The sequence below is a fragment of the Cervus elaphus genome, chromosome 11, assembly GCF_910594005.1.
Source record: "Cervus elaphus chromosome 11, mCerEla1.1, whole genome shotgun sequence".
NCBI lineage: Eukaryota > Metazoa > Chordata > Mammalia > Artiodactyla > Cervidae > Cervus > Cervus elaphus.
In genome coordinates, this window is record NC_057825.1 from 97,270,176 (window position 1) to 97,291,460 (window position 21,285).

General features: G+C 44.3%; 1 protein-coding gene across 1 annotated transcript in view; it reads left to right on the forward strand.

Annotated features, from left to right (window-relative positions):
- Positions 1-3,089: 3,089 nt before the first annotated feature.
- AFF3 (AF4/FMR2 family member 3) overlaps positions 3,090-21,285 on the forward strand; it is a 612,117-nt gene continuing 593,921 nt past the window's right edge. The window contains exon 1 of the mRNA XM_043918598.1: positions 3,090-3,212. The gene's annotated coding sequence lies outside the window, so the exon portion shown is untranslated. The remainder of the gene's footprint in view (positions 3,213-21,285) is intronic.

Sequence of the window (21,285 nt, forward strand, 5' to 3'; positions counted from 1 at the left end):
TATACCCATCTGAATGCAGAGTTCCAAAGAATAGCAAGGAGAGATAAGAAAGCCTTCCTCAGTGATAAGTGCAAAGAAATTGAGGAAAATAATAGAATGGGGAAGACTAGAGATCTCTTCAGAAAATTAGGGACACCAAGGGAACATTTCATGCAAAGATGGGCACAATAAAGGACAGAAATGGTATGGACTTAACAGAAGCAGAAGATATTAAAAACAGGTGGCAAGAATACACAGAAGAACTATACAAAAAAGATCTTCATGACCCAGATAACCACGATGGTGTGATCACTCACCTAGAGCCAGACATCCTGGAGTGCAAAGTCAAGTGGGCCTTAGGAAGCATCACTGCAAACAAACCTAGTGGAGGTGGTGGAATTCCAGTTGAGCTATTTCAAATCCTAAAACATATGCTGTGAAAGTGCTGCACTCAACATGCCAGCAAATCTCAAAACCTCAGCAGTGGCCACAGGACTGGAAAAGTCAGTTTTCATTCCAATCCCAAAGAAAAGAAATGCCAAGGAATGTTCAAACTATTGCACAATTGCACTCGTCTCACCTGCTAGCAAAGTAATGCTCAAAATTCTCCAAGCAAGTCTTCAACAGTATGTAAACCTGAACTTCCAGATGTTCAAGCTGGATTTAGAAAAGGCAGAGAAACCAGAAATCAAATTGGCAACATCCACTGGATCATCGAAAAAGCAAGAGAGTTCCAGAAAAAAAACTACCTCTGCTTCATTGACTACACTAAAGCCTTTGACTGTGTGGATTACAACAAACTGTGGAAAATTCTTCAAGGGATGGGAATACCAGACCACCTGACCTGCCTCCTGAGAAATCTGTATGCAAATCAGGAAGCAACAGTTAGAACTGGACATGGAACAACAGACTGGTTCCAAATTGAGAAAGGAGTACATCAAGGCTGTATATTGTCACCCTGCTTATTTAATTTATATGCAGAGTACATCATGTGAAATGCTGGGCTGGATGAAGCACAAGCTGGAATCAAGATTGCTGGGAGAAATATCAATAACCTCAGATATGCAGATGACACCACCCTTATGGCAGAAAGCAAAGAGGAACTGAAGAGCCTCTTGATGAAATTGAAAGAGAGTGAAAAAGCTAGCTTAAAACTCAACATTCAAAAAACGAAGATCATGGCATCCGGTCTCATCACTCCATGGCAAATAGATAGGGAAACAATGGAAACAGTGACAGACTTTATTTTTTCGGGCTCCAGAATCACTGCAGATGGTGACTGCAGCCATGAAATTAAAAGACGCTTACTCCTTGGAAGGAAAGTCATGACCAACCTAGATAGCATATTAAAAAGCAGAGACATTACTTTGCCAAGAAAGGTCTGTCTAGTCAAAGCTAAGGTTTTTCCAGTAGTCATGTATGAATGTGAGGGTTGGACTATAGAGAAAGCTGAGCATGGAAGAATTGATGCTTTTGAACTGTGGTTCAAAAACTGTGGAGAAGACTCTTGAGAGTCCCTTGGACTGCAAGGAGATCCAACCAGTCCATCCTAAATGAAATCAACCCTGAATATTCATTGGAAAGACTGATACTGAAGCTGAAGCTCCAATACTTTGGCCACCTGATGCGAAGAACTGACTCATTTGAAAAGACCCTGATGCTGGGAAAGATTGAAGGCAGGAGGAGAAGGGATGACAGAGGATGAGATGGTTGGATGGCGTCACCAACTCAATGGACATGAGTTTGAGCAAGCTCTGGAAGTTGGTGATAGACAGGGAAGCTTGGCGTGCTGCATTCCATGGGGTCGCAAAGAGTCGGACAGGACTGAGTGACTGAACTGAACTGGTGTGGCCAATACTGGGATCGGCATGGGGGTGAGTAGGGCAGTGTCTACATGTGTCCAGAAGTTTATCCATTCTGAGGATATGGATGGATGGCTCTGTTTGATAAGGAAACTGAGAGTCTAGCCTGAAAAAGCCATATTAGCCAAGGTCAGAGCAAAAAGCCAGACGGAGGCAAACTCAGGAGCAGGAATCAAGGAGCAAGTTGGGAAGATGACAGGAAGGGTTTCACAAGCCACACGGAAAGTGATGCAGATGCAGTTTACAGACCAGGATTTCATTCAAATGGTCACATCTGATGCCTGGGAGATGCCCTGGGAGAGCAGCAGAGATGGGAATAGGTGGACATGGGCTTTGGAAAGCAGTATCTAGTTTGCAGAAGAGGCCACTCAGGAGAATGCGAATCACTGCACTGAGGATGGAGCCCTGGGGAAGGACAGAATTTAAGGTGATGGCAGAGGAATGGAAGCCTGACAGTGACAGAAGTTACCAACTACAACCAGGAGTTGGGAGTCACGGGGCAAAGGGAAGGTTCCAGAAGTAAAGAAGTGGGCACAAGTGTCAACACTCCTGGGGAACAAATAGGGACAGGAACTGAAAAAGTGTCTCTTGTCTAAGCTTCCTGGTGACATTAGTGAAAGTAACTTTAGAGGTGGGGGCAGGGGCAGAGAGAGAGAGGCAAGGGCATGGAGCAGGAAACCCTACTGGTGGAGATGAGGAGGTACCAACCCTTCAAGTACACAGCCTCGGGTTGTCTGATTCCTCATCTAGTGTTCTTTCTTCTCTGCCAGTGCATCTGGGCCCTAGAAAGTTGTAGAAGGCTTGTTACAGTCCAGAGGCAGGATACAGATTTTGGCGTGATCTCTTGGGTGCCCAGGAAATTTAGGGAAACCAGCAGAGTTTCAGTTCAGTAGCCCATCTAAGTCACCATACCTGATGACAAGAATATATTTAAGGGATTCAAAGCTATTCCTGGGATTCTTTTAAAGGGTTTATTTAGAGTTAGGAAGAGGATCAGAGCAACTGAGAACTTCTGCCTTGGCCTTCCTGACCATGTTCTTCTGCTCTGTGTTAAGCAGCCCCCCAGAAGGGGGCCCAGGCTGCTGGTTCCAGCCTTCTGGTTGACCTTGCTCTGCTGTGGGTGAGAGGAGGCTGGCTGCATGCCTCGGGGGGAAACGCCATTGGCTGGTTTAGTCACTCGCCTCCACACTTTCACATCCTCTATCAACACCTGCACACTTCAGTGGTGACCACACGCACTCTTCCTGTTTATACGGAAAGTGCCATTCAGAAAGCTTGCCAGGGAGAAGGGAGTTGCACCCTCAGCCTCAGAAGGAAGACGTTGAACAACTTAATTTGGGAGAAAAAGAAAAAGAGCGTGTGTGTTGAGAGGTAAGATCAAGCCAAGGAGGTCTGACTCTCTGGGCCACCTTGGGTGGAAAAGAAGTGACTCTCCCTTTGCACCCTTCAGGGGGTGACTCAGAGGAGCCTGGCCCAAGCTCCTCGGGTCCAGTAGTGGGGACTCTTAACCTGCCCCATAGACAGAACCCAGCCTCGGTGAGTGGCCGCCCCTACTGGGGAAGCCGATGTGGAATGTAGTCCAGAAAGGTTGCAGAATTCACATGGGGGGAGCTTGTAGAGAATGCACAACCTGGGTCTGAGCGTGTGAACCACCTTTGCGGTGCTGGCTGGGCCTGTGGGCGTCAGGAGGAGTGTGTCTGAATCCCACGGAGGCCACTGGCTCCACCTCAGACAGAGAGCCCATGAGCGGTCTCAGAGACCTGGGCCCAGGAGGGATCAAGAGTGCAGGCAGGGCGCACTCTGAGGCCACCGCCAGCCCTGAAGAATGGCTCAGGCCGCCTCATGGGCGGGGGCCGACAGCACTCTGTGTATTTCTTGCACAGCACATTATCACAGCTAAGCGCGGGTCGAAGTGTGCAGAACGGAGTCTGTGTCCAGATTCTGCTTCTAGCTCCCCGTGTCACCTCTGCAGTGTGAGCTAAGCGATAATGGAATTGTATATGTGTGTGCATGTGAGTACACCCGTCATGCACATGTACATGCAGCATTATGTTTAGAGACAGGCATACACACATGTGACACATAAAGACTCATATATAATACAAAATAGCAATAGCAACTGTATTTTTGAAACTAGAGAGTTTATGGTGTGATAAAGGATTTTCTTCCCTAAGATGTGAACTCCTTGCTATTCAGGTCTTACAAATATAAAAGTGAAATCATATTTGGGTATGTATTTTATAATCCCTTTTATTCGAAGGGGTAAAAATCCCAGGGGATGGGAACTGCTCAAGTAGTCTGGGGCCTGATATTGCAGCAAGAATTAGCTAAAGGCTAGATGTTAACTCACACCCACATAACAAAGAGACAGTATATGCTCATTCTTTGAGTCTTGAGTGTACACACTGAACCCTCAGGTAAGAAAATTATGCTCTCTGCCCCAAGTATCAGGCTGTGGGTGCAAAATTGAAGAAGAGTGCCCTCCCTTACATAGGGCTTTCAAGCTTTCCCATCTCATGATAGTGAGGGTTTTATAGTAATAGTAGCATAAGGACTCAACATTCTAAGGTTTTGGTTTTGTTTCTGTATTGCTGTTCCCTTGCTGTGGGCATTACCCAAACTTTGTGTTCAGTTACGTCATGCATATTTTTATTTGTTTTGCATTTGGAAATGGAAAATATATTCATTGTTCATTGGCTAGACTTCTGGGTTCAAATCCCAACTCTAACTTCCTTTGGCTTTGGGCAAGTCGCTACACCTGCATCTGTAAATTGGGTTCAGTAGTAGTCTCTAATAATAGTCTACATCTAAATAAGGGTTAGATGAACTAATACATATGAAGTGCTTAGAAGAGTGATGCATTGAAAAGGCCTCATAAGTGTTAGTGGCCAGCATTATTGTTGTTGTTGTCACCACGGTTTGTGCAGTTAAGCTTTCAGATGTGAAGGGAAATGGTAGGAGGAAAAGGTCAGTAGTGGGAGAGGGGGCTGTGTGGTTGGGTGTTTGGGGAGACACATGAGAAGTCAGAGCAATGACACCAACACGCAGTCGTTTACCTGCAGGGTGTCGTGAGCAGGAGATGGGGAAGGAGCAGGGGCAGCCCTCCACAAATCCCCCTGGCGAGAGGGACAAGCACGTGAATTCAGCGAATTTGATTCCACGAGCTCTTGCGCTCTTCCACATGCTGTGTGTCCATGCGCACAGCGGCCAAAGGCACACGGGTGTAACTGACATCCTAGGGGTGGTAGACGGCCTGTGTTCGTGCCTCTCGTGTGGAAGGCGTGTGCTCCCGTGTCACACGCCTTGCTCACATTGTTGCTCAGATCCCTGTGTGATGGTGCCTGTTGAAGGAGAAAGCTGAGCGCTGGTCTAAGCGTGCAGACTCTGCTCCTAGCTCCCCGTGTCGCCTCTGCAGTGTGAGCGCAGTGGTTGTGGAATGTGATGGGTGAGGAAGCTGAGTCCCAGGAAATTAAGAACCAGATTCAAAGTCACGCTGAGAGTTAAAGCTGTGGCAGGAGCTGGATGCTGGTCTCTGATTTCCAGACCCTCTGTTCTGCTCTGTGGTTCAGGGGAAGAACCCCCAGGCTTGCACCCAGCCTCTTGACGTTGACAGCCGTGGGACTCCTTCAGTAAGTCCTTTTTTCTTCCACACTTTGGTATCTTTCTTTGTAAAGGGGGTAAAATAACCTGCTCTACTTAGTTTATAGGGTTTTATGAGATTTCAGCAAAGCTACATGTGTAAAATGCTATTAAATTGTAAAATGCTACATATGTAAATGCTATGTAAAGTGCAATTGATCTACACTGTTTCAGGCAGAAAGATTCAGTTATATATGTATCTCTTTCCATATATATATATGTATTACATACATATATATACACATACACTTTTTCAGATTCTTTTCTATTATTAATTACTAGATTTTGAATATGCTTTACAGTATGTCCTTGTTTATCTATTTTATATATATTAGTGTGTATCTGTTAATCCCAAACTCCTAATTGACCTTTCTCTCCTTTACCCTTTGGTAATGATAAACTGTTTTCTATGTCTGTGAGTCTAATTCTGTTTTGGACATAAGTTTATTTGTATCATTTTTGTAGATCCCACATCTAAGTGATATGATATTTGTCTTTCTTGGTCTGACTTACTTCATTTAGTATAATAATTTCTAGATCCATCCATGTTGTTGCGAATGACATTATTTTATTCTTTTCATGGCTGAGTAGTATTCCATTGTATATGTGTACCACATCTTCATCCATTCATCTGTCGATGGATATTTGCATTGTTTCCTTGTCTTGTCTATTGTAAATAGTGCTGCTATGAGTATTGGGGTGCATGTATCTTTTCAAATCAGAGTTTTCATCTTTTCCTGATGTATTCCAGGGGTCAGATTGCTGAATTATCTGATAACTCTATAGCTATTATATTTCTGATCCATGTAAGAAAAAATGTTGAAAGCAACACTCAGTAAGGTCAAAAGAAAAGGAAAATGTAAGTGATGCTGATTCTTCATAATACATCATTAAGTATGATTTAACTTATTCTTTCAAACGGCTACTTTGCACTCTCTGATACTGACATTCCGTAATTCATTTAACTAGACTCATATATGGAAAATAAATTTATTTCCATTTTTAAATATTCCAAATTAAACTGCAGTGATTGTTCTACAAATCCTTTACTGCCATCATTTTAATCAGTTCTTTTAATTTTTGCAAACCTGATAAGCAAATGGCATTACTCCATTGGTTTTATTTGCTTTTCTTGATGATTAGTGAGTTGAATCCCAATGTTTTAAAACATAGCTTCATAAAAGATGAAACACATTATCCTTCATCTAGCAAATAGTCAGAATTCCTTTTAAAGTGAAATAGCTTCATTTTTCTCATGATTAAAATACAAGCAGGTATTTGTGTGCAAACATAGACCTATTAAAAAGCACCTGCACAAGTATTTCTCTTTATAGTTTTTATCGGTGCTAAAAATGGGGGATTATAATGAATACAAGACAACCAGACTCCTGCAATAACTAATAAACATGACAACTTGATTTATTGCTGTTCCTCTGCTGTAGCCCGTTGACAGGTTATTTTTTTTCTTTCTGGAAAAATTACCAGGATTTAAATCTCTATCATATGGCACTTAATTCAATTGACAATATGTTACCAATTAGATTCTGCTTAAACTACCATCCGCCAGCAGACCACGAAGCGTGTTAAGTAGGATGACAATCAGATAACTAGTAAAACACTTTGGGGCAGCTTTCTCGGGGCTGAGGAGCAATGCTGAGATGATGGATAGTAAGAGAGAAAGGGCCAATCGAGCATTTTTTTTCCCCCATCTCCCCCAAAGAAATTGCTTCAAGTTCTCCTGAAAGCATACAGGAGTTTGTATTGGTAGTTATGTCAATTTGCTGTTTGCTACCCCTCTTCTGCACCTCCGTCCTCCTGCCCTTTTTGATGATAAAAAGACATTCTACTCCCAGATTCTCTCCAGCATGGTGATGCCTAACTTCAGCTCAGTGGTCCTGTCCCATTTAGTGATGTGTTAAGATTTCACCTTTCTCCCAAGTCCTGGATGTTGACCACAGTAAGAGAGAACTCTTGGAGTGAATTGAGCCTCCTTTTCTTCTTTTTCTTGGGGAATGTGGCTGCATCAGGCCGTGCTCTTGTTGCAAGGGAGAAAAACCACGTTGAGTTGTGCCGAACAAAAAGACCATCTATTTTTTATTTTTGTTTGTTTTTTTTTTTGAATTGGAGGATAATTGCTTTACAATGTTATGCTGGTTTCTGCTGTACAACAGTATGAATCAGTCGTATGTATACATTTATCCCCTCTCTCTTGAGCCTCCCTCCCCTCTGCCCCCTCCCCCATCTTACCCTTCTCGGTCATCACAGAGCACCAGGCTAAGCTCCCTCTGATATACAGCAACTTCCCACTAGGTATCTGTTTTACCTGTGGTAATGTATATATTTCAATGCCATTCTCTCAATTCATCCCACCCTCTCCTTCCCCCATTGTGTCCACAAGTCCTTCCTCTATGTGTCTATTCTTGCCTGGCAAATAGGCTCATCAGTACCATTTTTCTAGATTCCATATGTGTGTGTTAATAGATGATATTTGTCTTTCTATTCCTGACTTACTTCACTCGGTATAACAGGCTCTAGCTTTGTCTACCTCAGTTCAACTACTCAGATTTGTTCCTTTTTATGGCTGAGTAATATTCCATTGTATAAATGTACCACTTCTTTATTCATTCCAAAAAGGCCATCTTTTGTAACAATTTTGGAGGCTGACCAGGCTTAAAGAACAGCAAGTAAGGAGATCTGAAGGCCAGGCAGCCAGAACCAGTAAGATACCATTAAGAACCGTGGCAGTGGAAATGTGGGCATGGGCTGGGCCACGTAATGTAGCCATCGCTGTAGCAGACAAGACCTCAACTGCTCCCATGTTGGCGCACCACGTATATAAAATACAGGATCCCAGGAAGGGGACGGTGATGAGCTGTGTGTCAGTCACATGTGCGTCCCCAGGGAAAGTCAGATCCGTCCATTTGACTCCAAGCTATGCACAGGGAGGCCTCCCAGAGGAAGTCTGGAAACACAATAGGAAGGGGTGGGTGGTTGGATGGTGACAGCAGGAAGTGCCAAGTGATTCTTACACAGCAGGCTCTGAGTGGAAGCTGGCTGGTTGTCACTGGAGAGATGAGCCTTTGGTGGTTTGCTTGTACAGACAAGGGCACGCCAGGGAGAATCAGGAAACTGAGCCCCACTTCTTCCTGCATCCTCATTTATTCTGGTCACTTTGCTTCTACATCAGGGAATAGAGTAGGAGACCAGGGAATTTCCTTAAGGATTTGAGCAATAATATGGAACCTCCTTGCAAATCAAAGGAATAGGTATATCTCCCTAGCTCCAACCTGTGTTGAGCACTTTAGAGTCATTTTCTGAGTCCCCACAACAGTCCCACAATGTTAAATATTACACATGCCTTTTACATACGGAAGATGGAAATTCCAAGAGGTTAAGCGATCTGTCCACCGAGTGCACACAGTTAGATGTGGGGCTCAAATCCAGGCTCCCCAGCTCTGAACCCTTCCCCCAGCTGGCTTTAGGGCTACGCTGAGTCCAGGCTGCACAGAAGCAGCATGCGTAGTATTATTTGAGTGGAATCTTTTTCTTCTAGGACACCACTCTGTGTGTGTGTGTGTGTGTGTGTGTGTGCATGCACATGCACACACCCGACACACAGCACCAGGAAGAATTCTAAGAGGAAACTTAGGGTTTCAGAGGAAAAACATCCCATATGTTCTAACTTTGTCTGGGCTGTCCCTGTTTCTAAATACTGTGGCAATATTTTTTGAAGCAAAGATCAAAGGACATATGGTCTGACTCATGGATTAACAAAGGGAAAAAAATATTGGAAATTGGGGCTCTCCGGGACTGTTTGAGATGTATGGCTACAGTCATTCTCAGAGCACCTGGGGATCATGGAGTTCTTTGGGAAACACTTTGAAATCCTGACACATTACATCCCATTCTCCAAACTAGGAGTGATTTTATCAGCAGAAAGTCAGACAGTCTTATCCACTGGCTCTGTGATTCCAAAGCTGTCTCTCCCATGACAACAGCGAAAGGGCTGAAATCTGTCTGCATCACCTGTAAAATCATTAGACATGATAAGAGAATTCTTTATACAAAAGTGGATGGGTTTCTTAAGGCACAAAACAGCCAGTAAGAAGGGATTTAATTCACAAAAGTCACTGCAGTATAAATATCTAGAAAAGAACTTAAAACACATGAGGCCTTTACCAAAAAAAAAAAAAATCTACTTAGGGACATAAAATATATAATTGGAAATACATAGCATATGGAGACTAGATAAGCAATATGAACTTTCACCAACCTAATTTGTATGCAAAAAGTATGTAAAAAAAATTTCCAGTGCGTTGGTAGGGGGAGGAACTTAGTAAAATTCCAATCTAAAATTCTAAAGAATAGCAATGGTATTTTTGAAGAAAAGGTGGGGACAGGCATGGTGCTTGTCTTGTCAGCTATGAAAGTTTCAGTGGTCACATAGTTCCAGATGGATAAACAGATCAGTGGGAGAGAAGAGAAAGTACGCACACACGCTCTCACACACATGCAAATGTACCGGGTGATAAAAGCACCTTTTGGAATCAGTAATAGCAAGAGTGAGGACAGTCATATTGAGAATCAATGGTCAGTCCTCATTTGGCTTATCTTCAGCAGCTTTAACACAGTAATTTCTTCCTTTCTTTTTTTTTTTTTTTTGGTGTGCTGGGTCTTTGTGGTGGGTTTTAGAGCCCACAGGCATGATAGTTGGAGCATGCAGGCTTAGTTGCTCCATGGGATGTGGGATCTTAGTTTGCCAACCAGGGACTGAACCCACGTCCCCTGAATGGCAAGGTGGATTTTAAACCACTAGGCCATCAGATATAGTGTTAGTTGCTCAGTCATGTCTGACTCTTTGCAATCCAGGCTCCTCCTCCATGGACTTTTCCAGGCAAGAATACTGGAGTGGGTAGCCATGATCCTTCCCCACCCAGGGATCAAACTCAGGTCCCCTGCATTGCAGGCAGATTCTTTACCATCTGAACTGCAGACCACCAGGGAAGTCCCTCATTTCTTCTTGAAATACCTTCTTCTACCTCCAGAACATCCTCCTCTTCCTCCTTATCCTGTCTCACTGTTCTCCTGTTAGAGTCCTTTTCCAACTCTTCCGTGTGTAAGATGCTTCAGTGCTCAGGGCTCAGACCTCCAGCATCTCTACTGTGTCTGCATTCACTCCTCGTGTGATCTGGTCCAGTAACACCACTGAAACACCAGCGACATCTGAGATGACTTCTCCCAGCCCTGAGCTCCTTTCTGAGTGGACACCTCACTCTCCATCACCACTCAGCATCTCCCCTTGAATGTATGTCCAGCCTCACAGCCATCATAGGTCTAGCACAGAATTCCTGATCTCCCTAGCCCCAGCCCCGGTCCTCCTGTGGTTTCCTTGCACATCAGCAGAAGTCCACTTCATTCTTCCAGGGTCAGGCCCACCCTCTGAAGCCATCCTTTACTTCTTTCTTTCACAACCCACATCTAATCCATCAGAAGATCCCATCCACATGTCCTTTGAAATATATCCAGATTTAATCCCTTCTTAGCACTCAACCTCTTGGGTCCCTCACCTGTTCCACAAACATGCTCCCTTCTTTATTCTGTTCTCAGCACAGAGTCAGAGGAATTCTTGTAAAACTGAAGTCAAATCAGATAATTGCTCAAAACCCTCCCATGGCATCCTTACCTCACTGTTTCAGGCTACATAATCAAGTACCCCCCAAAACACATGGTGGCTTAAAACAGCCTTTCCATTTTGCTCAAAATCTTGTGGTTCATGAATAGGGGCAGTTTAGTGTGGGCTAGGCTGGAGGGCCCCTTCCAAGGTGGCTTTTTCACTCACATCCTGGCACCTGGTGACCTCTCTCCTTCCAGGGCCCTCCATGTGGTCTGACCAGTCCTGAGGTTCGTGCACGCTTTCCTTTGTGATGGTCTCTAAGAGGCAGGAAGAAGAAGCTGCCACACAAGAAGGAGCTGGGACAACATCTTTCTGCCATATTTTGTTGGCCAAAGCAGTCAGCAAGCCAGCCGAGATTCAGAGAGGTTGAGAGACAGCCTTTCCTGACAGGGGCAGGGCAATGTGGCCATGCAGAAGCATGCAGAGGATGTTGCTGAGGTCATATTTGGAAATGCAATCCACTCAACTCAGCCATCACCAAAATTCAAAGTGTTTACCATGACCTGTCAGGTCCTACACAGCCTGACTCCTGCCACCCCTCTGACTTCTGGCCTCCTTTTCCCTAACTAGTGGTATGGCTTCAGTTTGAGTGGCCTCTTTGCCATGATTTGTAAATGTAATTTACAATTTGCACCAAATGTAATCCCACCTCCTGGTCCAGTGTTTGTGGTCCCCTCTGCCTGGCACTCCCTGCCTGGGTGCCTGGGTCATCTCTTACCTCCTTGAGGTCTCCACCCAGATGTCTCCATTTCAGAGAGACTTTGCTTGATCACCCTTGACCAAGAAAGCCATTCCAGCCCCTCTTGGTCTGTCGTGTTTAACACCATCTAATGTGTTGTATGTTTAGTTGTCATTATCTGCCTCTTCCCATTAGAATGTAATCTATCACCAGGACCTAGAAAAATGTCTGCTCATGGTAGGTTCTGGATAAATATTCATTGAGTAAATGAATGATTCGACAAGTAACTTTTCATTAAATGATACTGGGACACTGTCTTAACTGTTGGAGTGGTGGGGAGGAGAATAAAATTAGATGCATGAATTCAGTTCAGTCGCTCAGTCGTGTCCAACTCTTTGCGACCCCATGGACTGCAGCACGCCAGGCCTCCCTGTCCATCACCAACTCCCAAAGTCCACCCAAACCCATGTCCATTGAGTCGGTGATGTCATCCAGCCATCTCATCCTCTGTCGTCTCCTTCTCCTCCTACCCTCTATCCTTCCCAGCATCAGGGTTTTTTCAAATGAGTTAGCTCTTCGCGTCAGGTGGCCAAAGTATTGGAGTTTCAGCTTCAGCATCAGTCCTCCCAATGAACACCCAGGACTGATCTCCTTCAGGATGGACTGGTTGGATCTCCTTGCAGTCCAAGGGACTCTCAAGAGTCTTCTCCAACACCACAGTTCAAAAACGTCAATTCTTCGGCGCTCAGCTTTCTTTATAGTCCAACTCTCACATCCATACATGACTACTGGAAAAACCATAGCTTTGACTAGACGGACCTTTGTTGGCAAAGTAATGTCTCTGCTTTGTAATATGCTGTCTAGGTAGACATACATAGTACATTAAACCAAAATATGTTCTAGAAAGATTTTAATGTCTTATAATAAAGCTTGAAAATTGCTAGAGAAAAATTCAGGTGAAGATGAAATAATCTTGTGGTGAGAAAGGTTTTTGTAAGCCTGATACTGAATAAATGAAGTATAAATAAAAATATAGATTTGACTCTGTCAAAAACACACAAAAGATGAGCAGCAAACTTGGAAAAATACTTCAATATATAATGAGGAAATACTGTTTCAAATATATAAAGAGCTCTGTCAAATAAATTCAGAAAAGAAAAAAAAATACAAAAGCCTAGTAAGCTTTTCAGAAGAAAAATCTCACCAGCTGTGTGGTTGGCAGGCGAGTTACTCAGTTCTGTAAGACGGAAAACCAGGTGGATTCAGGGAGCAAATATACACAGCCTTCTTAGAAAACTGTTAGGCATATGATGGTGGTTAGTAGCATTAGCTTTTCATATTACTATCTCTAGTGCCATGTATAACTTTTGGATGGGGCTTTTTAAATTCTTTATTTTTTAAACTGGAGTGTAGTTGCTTCATAATGTGTTAGTTTCAGCTGTATAACAACGTGAATCTGCCACGTGGAGAATAGGCCTGTGTGCCCTCCCTCGAGAGCCTCACTCCCGCCTCCTGCTCCCACCCTCTAGGCCATCACGGAGCACTGGGCTGAGCAGCTTCCCACTGGCCGCCTATTTGACACATGGGCGTGTATATATGTCAGCTCTCCTCTCCCCATTTGCCCCAACCTCCCTTTCCCCCATGTCCACATGCCCTTTCTCTATGTCTGTGTCTCTATTCCTGCCCTGCAAATAGATGCAGCTATACCACTTACCCAGATTCCCATATATATACGTTAATATACAATATTTGTTTTTCTCTTTCTGGCCTCCTTCACTCTCTGCGACAACTCTAGGTCCAGCTACATCGCTACAGATGACTTAATTTTGTTTCTTTTTATGGCTGAGTAATACTCCATTGTATATACGTACCATATCTTCTTTATTCATTCGTCTGTTGATAGACATTTAGGTTGCTTCCATGTCCTGGATATTGTAAATAGTGCTGTGATGAACACTGGGGTGCATGTGTCTTTTTGAATTATGGTTTTCCCTCTTGCAGTGTTGGTGGGAATATATATTGATGTAGCCACTATGGATAACAGTATGGAGGTTCCTTAAAAACCTAAAAATAGAACTACCTTATGACCTAGAATCATCAGTGGAATGTTTTTGGGGGCTCCAAAATCACTGCAGATGGTGACTGCAGCCATGAAGTTAAAAGATGCTTACTCCTTGGAAGGAAAGTTATGACCAACCTAGACAGCATATTAAAAAGCAGAGACATTACTTTGCTAACAAAGGTCCATCTGGTCAAGGTTATGGTTTTTCCAGTGGTCATGTATGGATGTGAGAGTTGAACTGTGAAGAAAGCTGAGCGCCAAAAAATTAATGCTTTTGAACTGTGGTGTTGGAGAAGACTCTTGAGAGTCCCTTGGACTGCAAGGAGATCCAACCAGTCCATCCTGAAGGAGATAAGTCCTGGGTGTTCATTGGGAGGACTGATGCTGAAGCTGAAACTTCAATACTTTGGCCACCTCATGTGAAGAGTTGACTCATTGGAAAAGACCCCGATGCTGGGAGGGATTGGGGGCAGGAGGAGAAGGGGACAACAGAGGATGAGATGGCTGGATGGCATCACCGACTCAATGGGCATGAGTTTGAGTAAACTCCGGGAGTTGGTAATGGACAGGGAGGCCTCGTGTCCTGCGATTCATGGGGTCGCAAAGAGTCAGACACGACTGAGTGACTGAACTGAACTGAACTGATGACCCAGAAATCTTACTACTGGGCATACACCCTGAGATAACCATTAACTTTTAATATTATTATGTTTCCACACATGACATACAGATGGGGCTTTTAAATGTTTATTCATTATTTTATCCGTCCATCCATCCATCCATTCATTCATCTATTCATCCATCCATTCATTCACTATTTCCCTGGGGTGCACCACTTCACAGACTGCACTCTGCCTTCTTCCCTCACTGACTCATAAACATAATAAAGAGAAGGTGCTGCAGGAGACCTTTAATTCTCATTCTCAAGAAATCTATTTAAACAGACAGCCTCGCCCAGGAAAACTGCTCTTACATCATATCAATAACAGTAACCTGAAAATCATACTCATCTGAGCAGTTTAAGGGCAGAGGAAACCCCAGTGACACGCTGAGAGAACGGTTCCTCCCTTTGGTGACCGGGGGGCCTGAATGTCACAGAAGTAGTAGGCCTCCCTTTTCCTAAAGGAACAGGGATACTGGGGAACTGGGTTCTTGAGTCCATCTTTTTGATTTCTAAGTAGCATATTTTACCATCTGGGGTCTGAGAAACTCTGGATTGAAAACGTTGATGTGGAATTTCTGGACATTAATTTTATGAGTATGTGTGAGTATGTGCTCAATCACTTCAGTTGTGTCTGACTCTTTGTGACCCCGTGGACTGTAGCCCGCCAGGCTCCTCTGTCCATGGGATTCTCCAGGCAAGAATATTGGAGTGGGTTGCTACACCCTCCTCCAGGGGATCTTCCTGATGCAGGGATCAAACCCACGTCTCCTGCTTTGCAGGCCGACTATTTACCACTGCGCTACTGGGGAGGCCCTATGAGTCTATTATTCAACCTTTTGTTGTCTGGCCTGAAATTATGCTTTTGTACTTTAGGAGATGCTCGACAATCTTTGTTTAGCAATAAGAAGAGAGTGCTTAGTGTTTTGGACTGGCAAACAAACACCCTTCTGTCCCCTCCATGGACACTTCTGTGGTCCTGATCGTGCCTAAGCTGGGTTGTTCCTTGAGGCAGTACCTGCTCAAGGAAGCTACAAGATAGCCCACCAATCTCACCACTCTAAACTGCATCAATGATTTTGTTTACAAGCCTCCTAAAAGGACTCCAGGAAACCTGGAGTTCCTGGAAACTGCTGTTTGGAACTTGTGGTATGCAGGACTTGTATTTCTGGGGCAGTGAATACAGCTTGCACTGTAGGAAGATCTCTGTGGGTAGCAGCCTCCTGCACAGGTCACACTGCTGAGTGTGTGAACAGGGCCGAAAATCCCTCCGACCCCATTTGCCTGGAGGAACAGACGCCTTTTCCTCAGTTCTCACGATGGACCCAGTGTCTCACCAAACCTGGTGTCCACCAGGCTGCACCCTTAGGAACTGGCGTCTCTTATGAATGAACACCAGCCAGGCCTGGATGAGGGCAGTGTTTGGTGCGGCATAAATCTCTGGTGCCGGGGAATGGAGAGCTGGCATGGAGCCTTGCCCACACAGCAACCTTGGGCACGTCAGCTTTAGAAATGATGACATGTGCAGCAGAGAATCTAACCATGGCTGCCATGAACACTGAATGTATCGGTGAACCTCTAGAATCTTTTCTGCGCACCTGTTCAAGTTGGGAGACTACATCTTAATCATTTGTTTGGGTGCTACATGCTCTTAAATGATAGGGAGCTCCTGAAAGTGTAACATACACAGTATGGCTCCCTTAGGACAAGGATTCCTGCCAGTGACACGTGGCCATGACCCACTTCCTTCTCATGGACGGTACAAGTCATAGGAGAACCACAGACAGGCCAAGTGTAAGGGCTTTGATGAACATGAGGCCCCTCCAGGCTCTGCCTCCCAGTAGAAGGGATGTTAAGGATCACTCATCAAGTACTTTGCTGTTTGACCATGGGCGAATTATGTTCCTTTTTTAAAGAATAATTTTATGAGTGTATAGTTGATTTATAATGTGTGTTAGTCTTAGGTATACAGCAAAGTGATTCAATAATACATATATTCATTCTTTTTAAGATTCTTTTCTAATATAGTTTATTAGAGTATTGAATATAGTTCCCTGTGCTATACAGTAGGTCCTTGTTGGTTATCTATCTTGTATCAGTCAGTCAGTTCACTCACTCAGTCGTGTCCAACTCTTTGCGACCCCATGAATCGCAGCATGCCAGGCCTCCCTGTCCATCACCAAATCCTGGAGTTTACTCAAACTCATGTCCATCAAGTCAGTGATGCCATCCAGCCATCTCATCCTCTGTCATCCCCTTCTCCTCCTGCCCCCAATCCCTCCCAGCGAAGAGTCAACTCTTCACATGAGGTGGCCAAAGTATTGGAGTTTCAGCTTCAGCATCAGTCCTTCCAATGAACACCCAGGACTTATCTCCTTCAGGATGGACTGGTTGGATCTCCTTGCAGTCCAAGGGACTCTCAAGAGTCTTCTCCAGCACCACAGTTGAAAAACATCAATTTTTTGGCGCTCAGCTTTCTTCACAGTCCAACTCTCACATCCATACATGACCACTGGAAAAACTATAGCCTTGACTAGACAGACCTTTGTTGGCAAAGTAATGTCTCTGCTTTTTAATATGCTGTCTAGGTTGGTTATAACTTTCCTTCCAAGGAGTAAGCATCTTTTAATTTCATGGCTGCAATCACCATCTGCAGTGATTTTGGAGCCCCCCAAAATAAAGTCAGCCACTGTGTCCACTGTCTCCCCATCTATTTCCCATGAAGTGATGGGACCAGATGCCATGATCTTAGTTTTCTGAATGTTGAGCTTTAAGCCAACTTTTTCACTCTCCTCTTTCACTTTCATCAAGAGGCTCTTTAGTTCTTCTTCACTTTCTGCCATAAGGGTGGTGTCATCTGCATATCTGAGGTTATTGATATTTCTCCCAGCAATCTTGATTCCAGCTTGTGCTTCTTCCAGTCCAGCGTTTCTCATGATGTACTCTGCATATAAGTTAAATAAGCAGGGTGACGATATACAGCCTTGACGTGCTCCTTTTCCTGTTTGGAGCCAGTCTGTTGTTCCATGTCCAGTTCTAACTGCTTCCTGACCTGCATACAGGTTTCTCAAGAGGCAAGTCAGGTAGTGTATATATGTTTATACCAAGCTCCTGATTTATTCCTTCCACCTACATTTCCCCTTTGATAACCATAAGTTTGTTTTCAGTATCTGTACGTTTGTTTCTGTTTTGTAAATAAGCTCATTTGTATCATTTTTAAAAATTAGATTCCACCCAAGTGCTATCATGTGGTATTTGTCTTTGTCTGACTTACTTCACTTAGTATGATAACCTCTAGGTTCATCTAAGATGCTGCAAATGGCATTGTTTGCCTCTTTTATTGGCTGCGTAACGTTCCATGGTATACATGTACCACATCCTCTGTATCCAGTCCTCTGTTGGTGGATGTTTGGGTTGCCTCCACGTCTTGGCTGTTGTGAATAGTGCTGGTATGAACATAGAGGCGCAGGCATCTTTTCAAATTATAGTGTTGTCTGGGTGTGTGCCTAGGAGTGGGACTGCTGGGTCGTGTGCTAGTTCTGTTTTTAGTTTCTGAAGGAGCCTCCATACTGTCCCCCACAGTGGTTGCACCAGTTCACACTCCCTCCAACAGTGCAGGAGGGTTCCATTTCTTCCCACTTGCTCCAGCATTTATTGTTTGTAGACTTTCTGACGGCTGTTCTGACCGGCAAGTGACTTTCATTTCCAAGACGCAGTTTACTCTTCTGTTAAAACAGGGATCCTAACACATCTGGGCTGCTGTGAGGACTTAACGAGGCTGGACTTCAGTCCCTATTCACGCACACAGAGTGCCTGGGACATATCAAGCTCTCAGTAAAAAGTAACTTTTTTTTTTTTTTTTTTTTACTATTTAGACACTGGACTCACCTCAGCTTTAACATGCTTATTACTTGAAGAACAAATAATTGAGACATGTTGGGGAAGAGGGTTAATTCCTCACATTGGTGGAGCGTTTTGTGAATAATAATAGTGATTTTTTAAATGGCTCTGAGTAGCCTGGAAAAGAGCGTGCGTCTAGCACCAGCCCTGTTGCTTTCCTGGAGAGTAAATTGCCCATTGGAATGGCCTGACCATTACTTGCTCATAATGTCAACTGTTACATATATATACACACATACATATCCACTTAGTAATAGCACATTTGCCAGGAAAACTATGAGGCTGATGTTTTTGCTGAAATAGTCAATCTTCTTTGGTCTTGGATAAAGTGTCAAATGTATGATTTGGATTTTATGTTCAGTTGATTGTTTACATCAGGAAGCATCAACCCAGAGTAACTGGCAAGTGGGTACACATTCAAATGATATGATGACATGCCTGCCACATTTTCCTGTGACTCTAAGTGGGGGAATCATTAGGGATTCTTGTTTTAGAATCTCATCAAAATGAATCCTTTGGTTTGGTTAAGTGCTTGATGCTGCTAAGTTTGTGCACGGTGATGGTGTAGCTGAAATCAGGGAGCTCTGACCCCTTAGCACGTGTTCTTCCCAGCTGTCCTCTTCGATGCTGCAGCCGGCATATTCCTGGCTGGACCGAGTGGATGAGCAGCCTGGGTTAGCCAAGGCGACAGATGGACTGGAGGTGCCTGACTGTTGACCCCTGATCTCTGACCAAACTCCAGAAATGTGTCCATAGGAAGGATAAACAAATTAGATATGTGAGCCTTGAGACCTTAGAGGTCACAGATTCTAACCATACTCTCCTCTTCCAGCATATTTTGATAAGGAACTGTTCACTCTCTTTAACTATCTCTGACAACAGAAAGCTCACAGTCCCTGAATACTGCCATTTCTTTCTTTCCAAAGAGTTTCAATGACTTGAAAATCTTTCTTTTCAAAGCAAAATTGGTCTCTTTGTAAATTTGGCCCTTGTTTCCCATTTTGCCTTCCGGCGTCACAGGGAATAAAGAAAAGAATATGAGGTTGACTTAGGCAGACAGATCAGAGTTCTCTGTACTCAAAGCATCCTTTGGGCCCAATAACAATAAGTATCATTTACTTATCTCCCGTGGCACCAGTTGGAAGAGGCAGGCTCTGGAAAACTCATTGCTTGAACTCTGAAATTAACCTTTCATGAGTGGGTCACTCTGGTCATCCTTAACCAACCCCTAAAAACACCAGAAGCCTCTGGATAGTTGTTCCCATGAGAATGGGCAAAAGAAGGGGGGCTGGGGGAGAGAGAGAGAGAATGAGTGAGAGAAATTAGGAGGGGTATCGTTCACACCTATCATAAAGGCGTCCCCAGCAGAGGCAGGGAGCTAGCAAGAGAGGCTCAGGTATCTACCTGCCCCATGATCGTTTGCTGACTGATGCCGGCCCCGCCCTCAGCTGCACCCCAGCCTGGAGTTCTCCAGTCTCTGGGTAACTCACCAGCATCAAGCTGGGAGCGGGGAACCACCCTCCTTGGGCTGCTTCTGGCAGGCCTTGTTTATTCAGACGTTCAGAACATTTGTGCAGTAGCAGGGGTGGAAAGCATCGATTGACGTTCAGAGGTCAGGCCGAGTAGATTCCGGGGTCAGGGTGTCAGTTAGAAGTGCCCACTGTGGGGACTTCCTGGTGGTCCAGCCAAGGCACCACACTCCCAATGCAAGGGGCTTGGGTTCGATCCTTTGTCAGGGAACTAGATCCCACATGCCGTAACTAAAGATCCTGCCTGCAGCAACTAAGATCATCCCTCATGCTGCAACTAAGACCTGGAACAGCCAAATAGATGAAAATAAGCAAATAAATAGAAAGAAGTGCCACCAGGAATCAAAGACCCTCATCTGGTTCTGGCTCTGCCACCAAGCAGCTGTGTGGTCCTGGGAAAGTGTCCTCAACCTTTCTGAACCTGATGTCCCTTACCCATCACTACACCCTGCTGGGGGCATCAGGTTCTTTTTCTCTGACTTGATGAACTGTGAATGTAGAGTGACCTCCTACCAAGGATGGGGACACAGCACTACTGTCCCTCCAAGCAGGATCACCCCCGAGGTCCTGACAACCTCCCAGAGCAACCTGACAGCTCATTGAAGCACATTTATATGCGCCAGCACTGTTTTCATCTTCGACTTTAAACAACCTTAATTAATAATACCCTCCCTTCTCAGAGTGTCAACAGAACTCCACCTTTTCATTTGGAAGGAAATTAAATAAATATCAAAATAAAATATCCAATTATCAGAACCTGGAATGAGAAAATATAATTGTTTTGAGAGGCTTTTGTTAACAAAAATCCCCCGGGGTCTCTGACTACATTTTATTAAAAAAAAAAAAAAACACAGACTTATATTTCTACATTTCTTATGTAATAACTGCATTTCTCAGGGGGAAAATAGTATTATGGAAGGAGAAATAATTATGACAAGTGCTAAGGATTAGTGCGCTGGATTCCCTTGATGTGCCACCAACATCCTGGGAGTAAGTTAAGTGCCTTAGAAAATGCCGTGAACCCTTGTCATTGACTAAATTACTGCTTCGATGCACTAACGAGGACCCCAGTGGATTAGAAGAGTTCTTTCAGCTTCCCGGAGTGCCGAGCCTAATCCCTGGGCAGCGTTTGTGCTCTGTGAGAATCTGGATCTGCGTTCACCCACATCTATTTCTGTCTTCCTAGAACAGGCACTTCCTGGGGCAGTGCCCATATCTGTACAGAGCTTGCTGGCATCTGGCCCAGCCCCAGGCTCCGGAGAGCCCCGTAAATGCACCTCCAGCTTCTTGAATGGAGCGC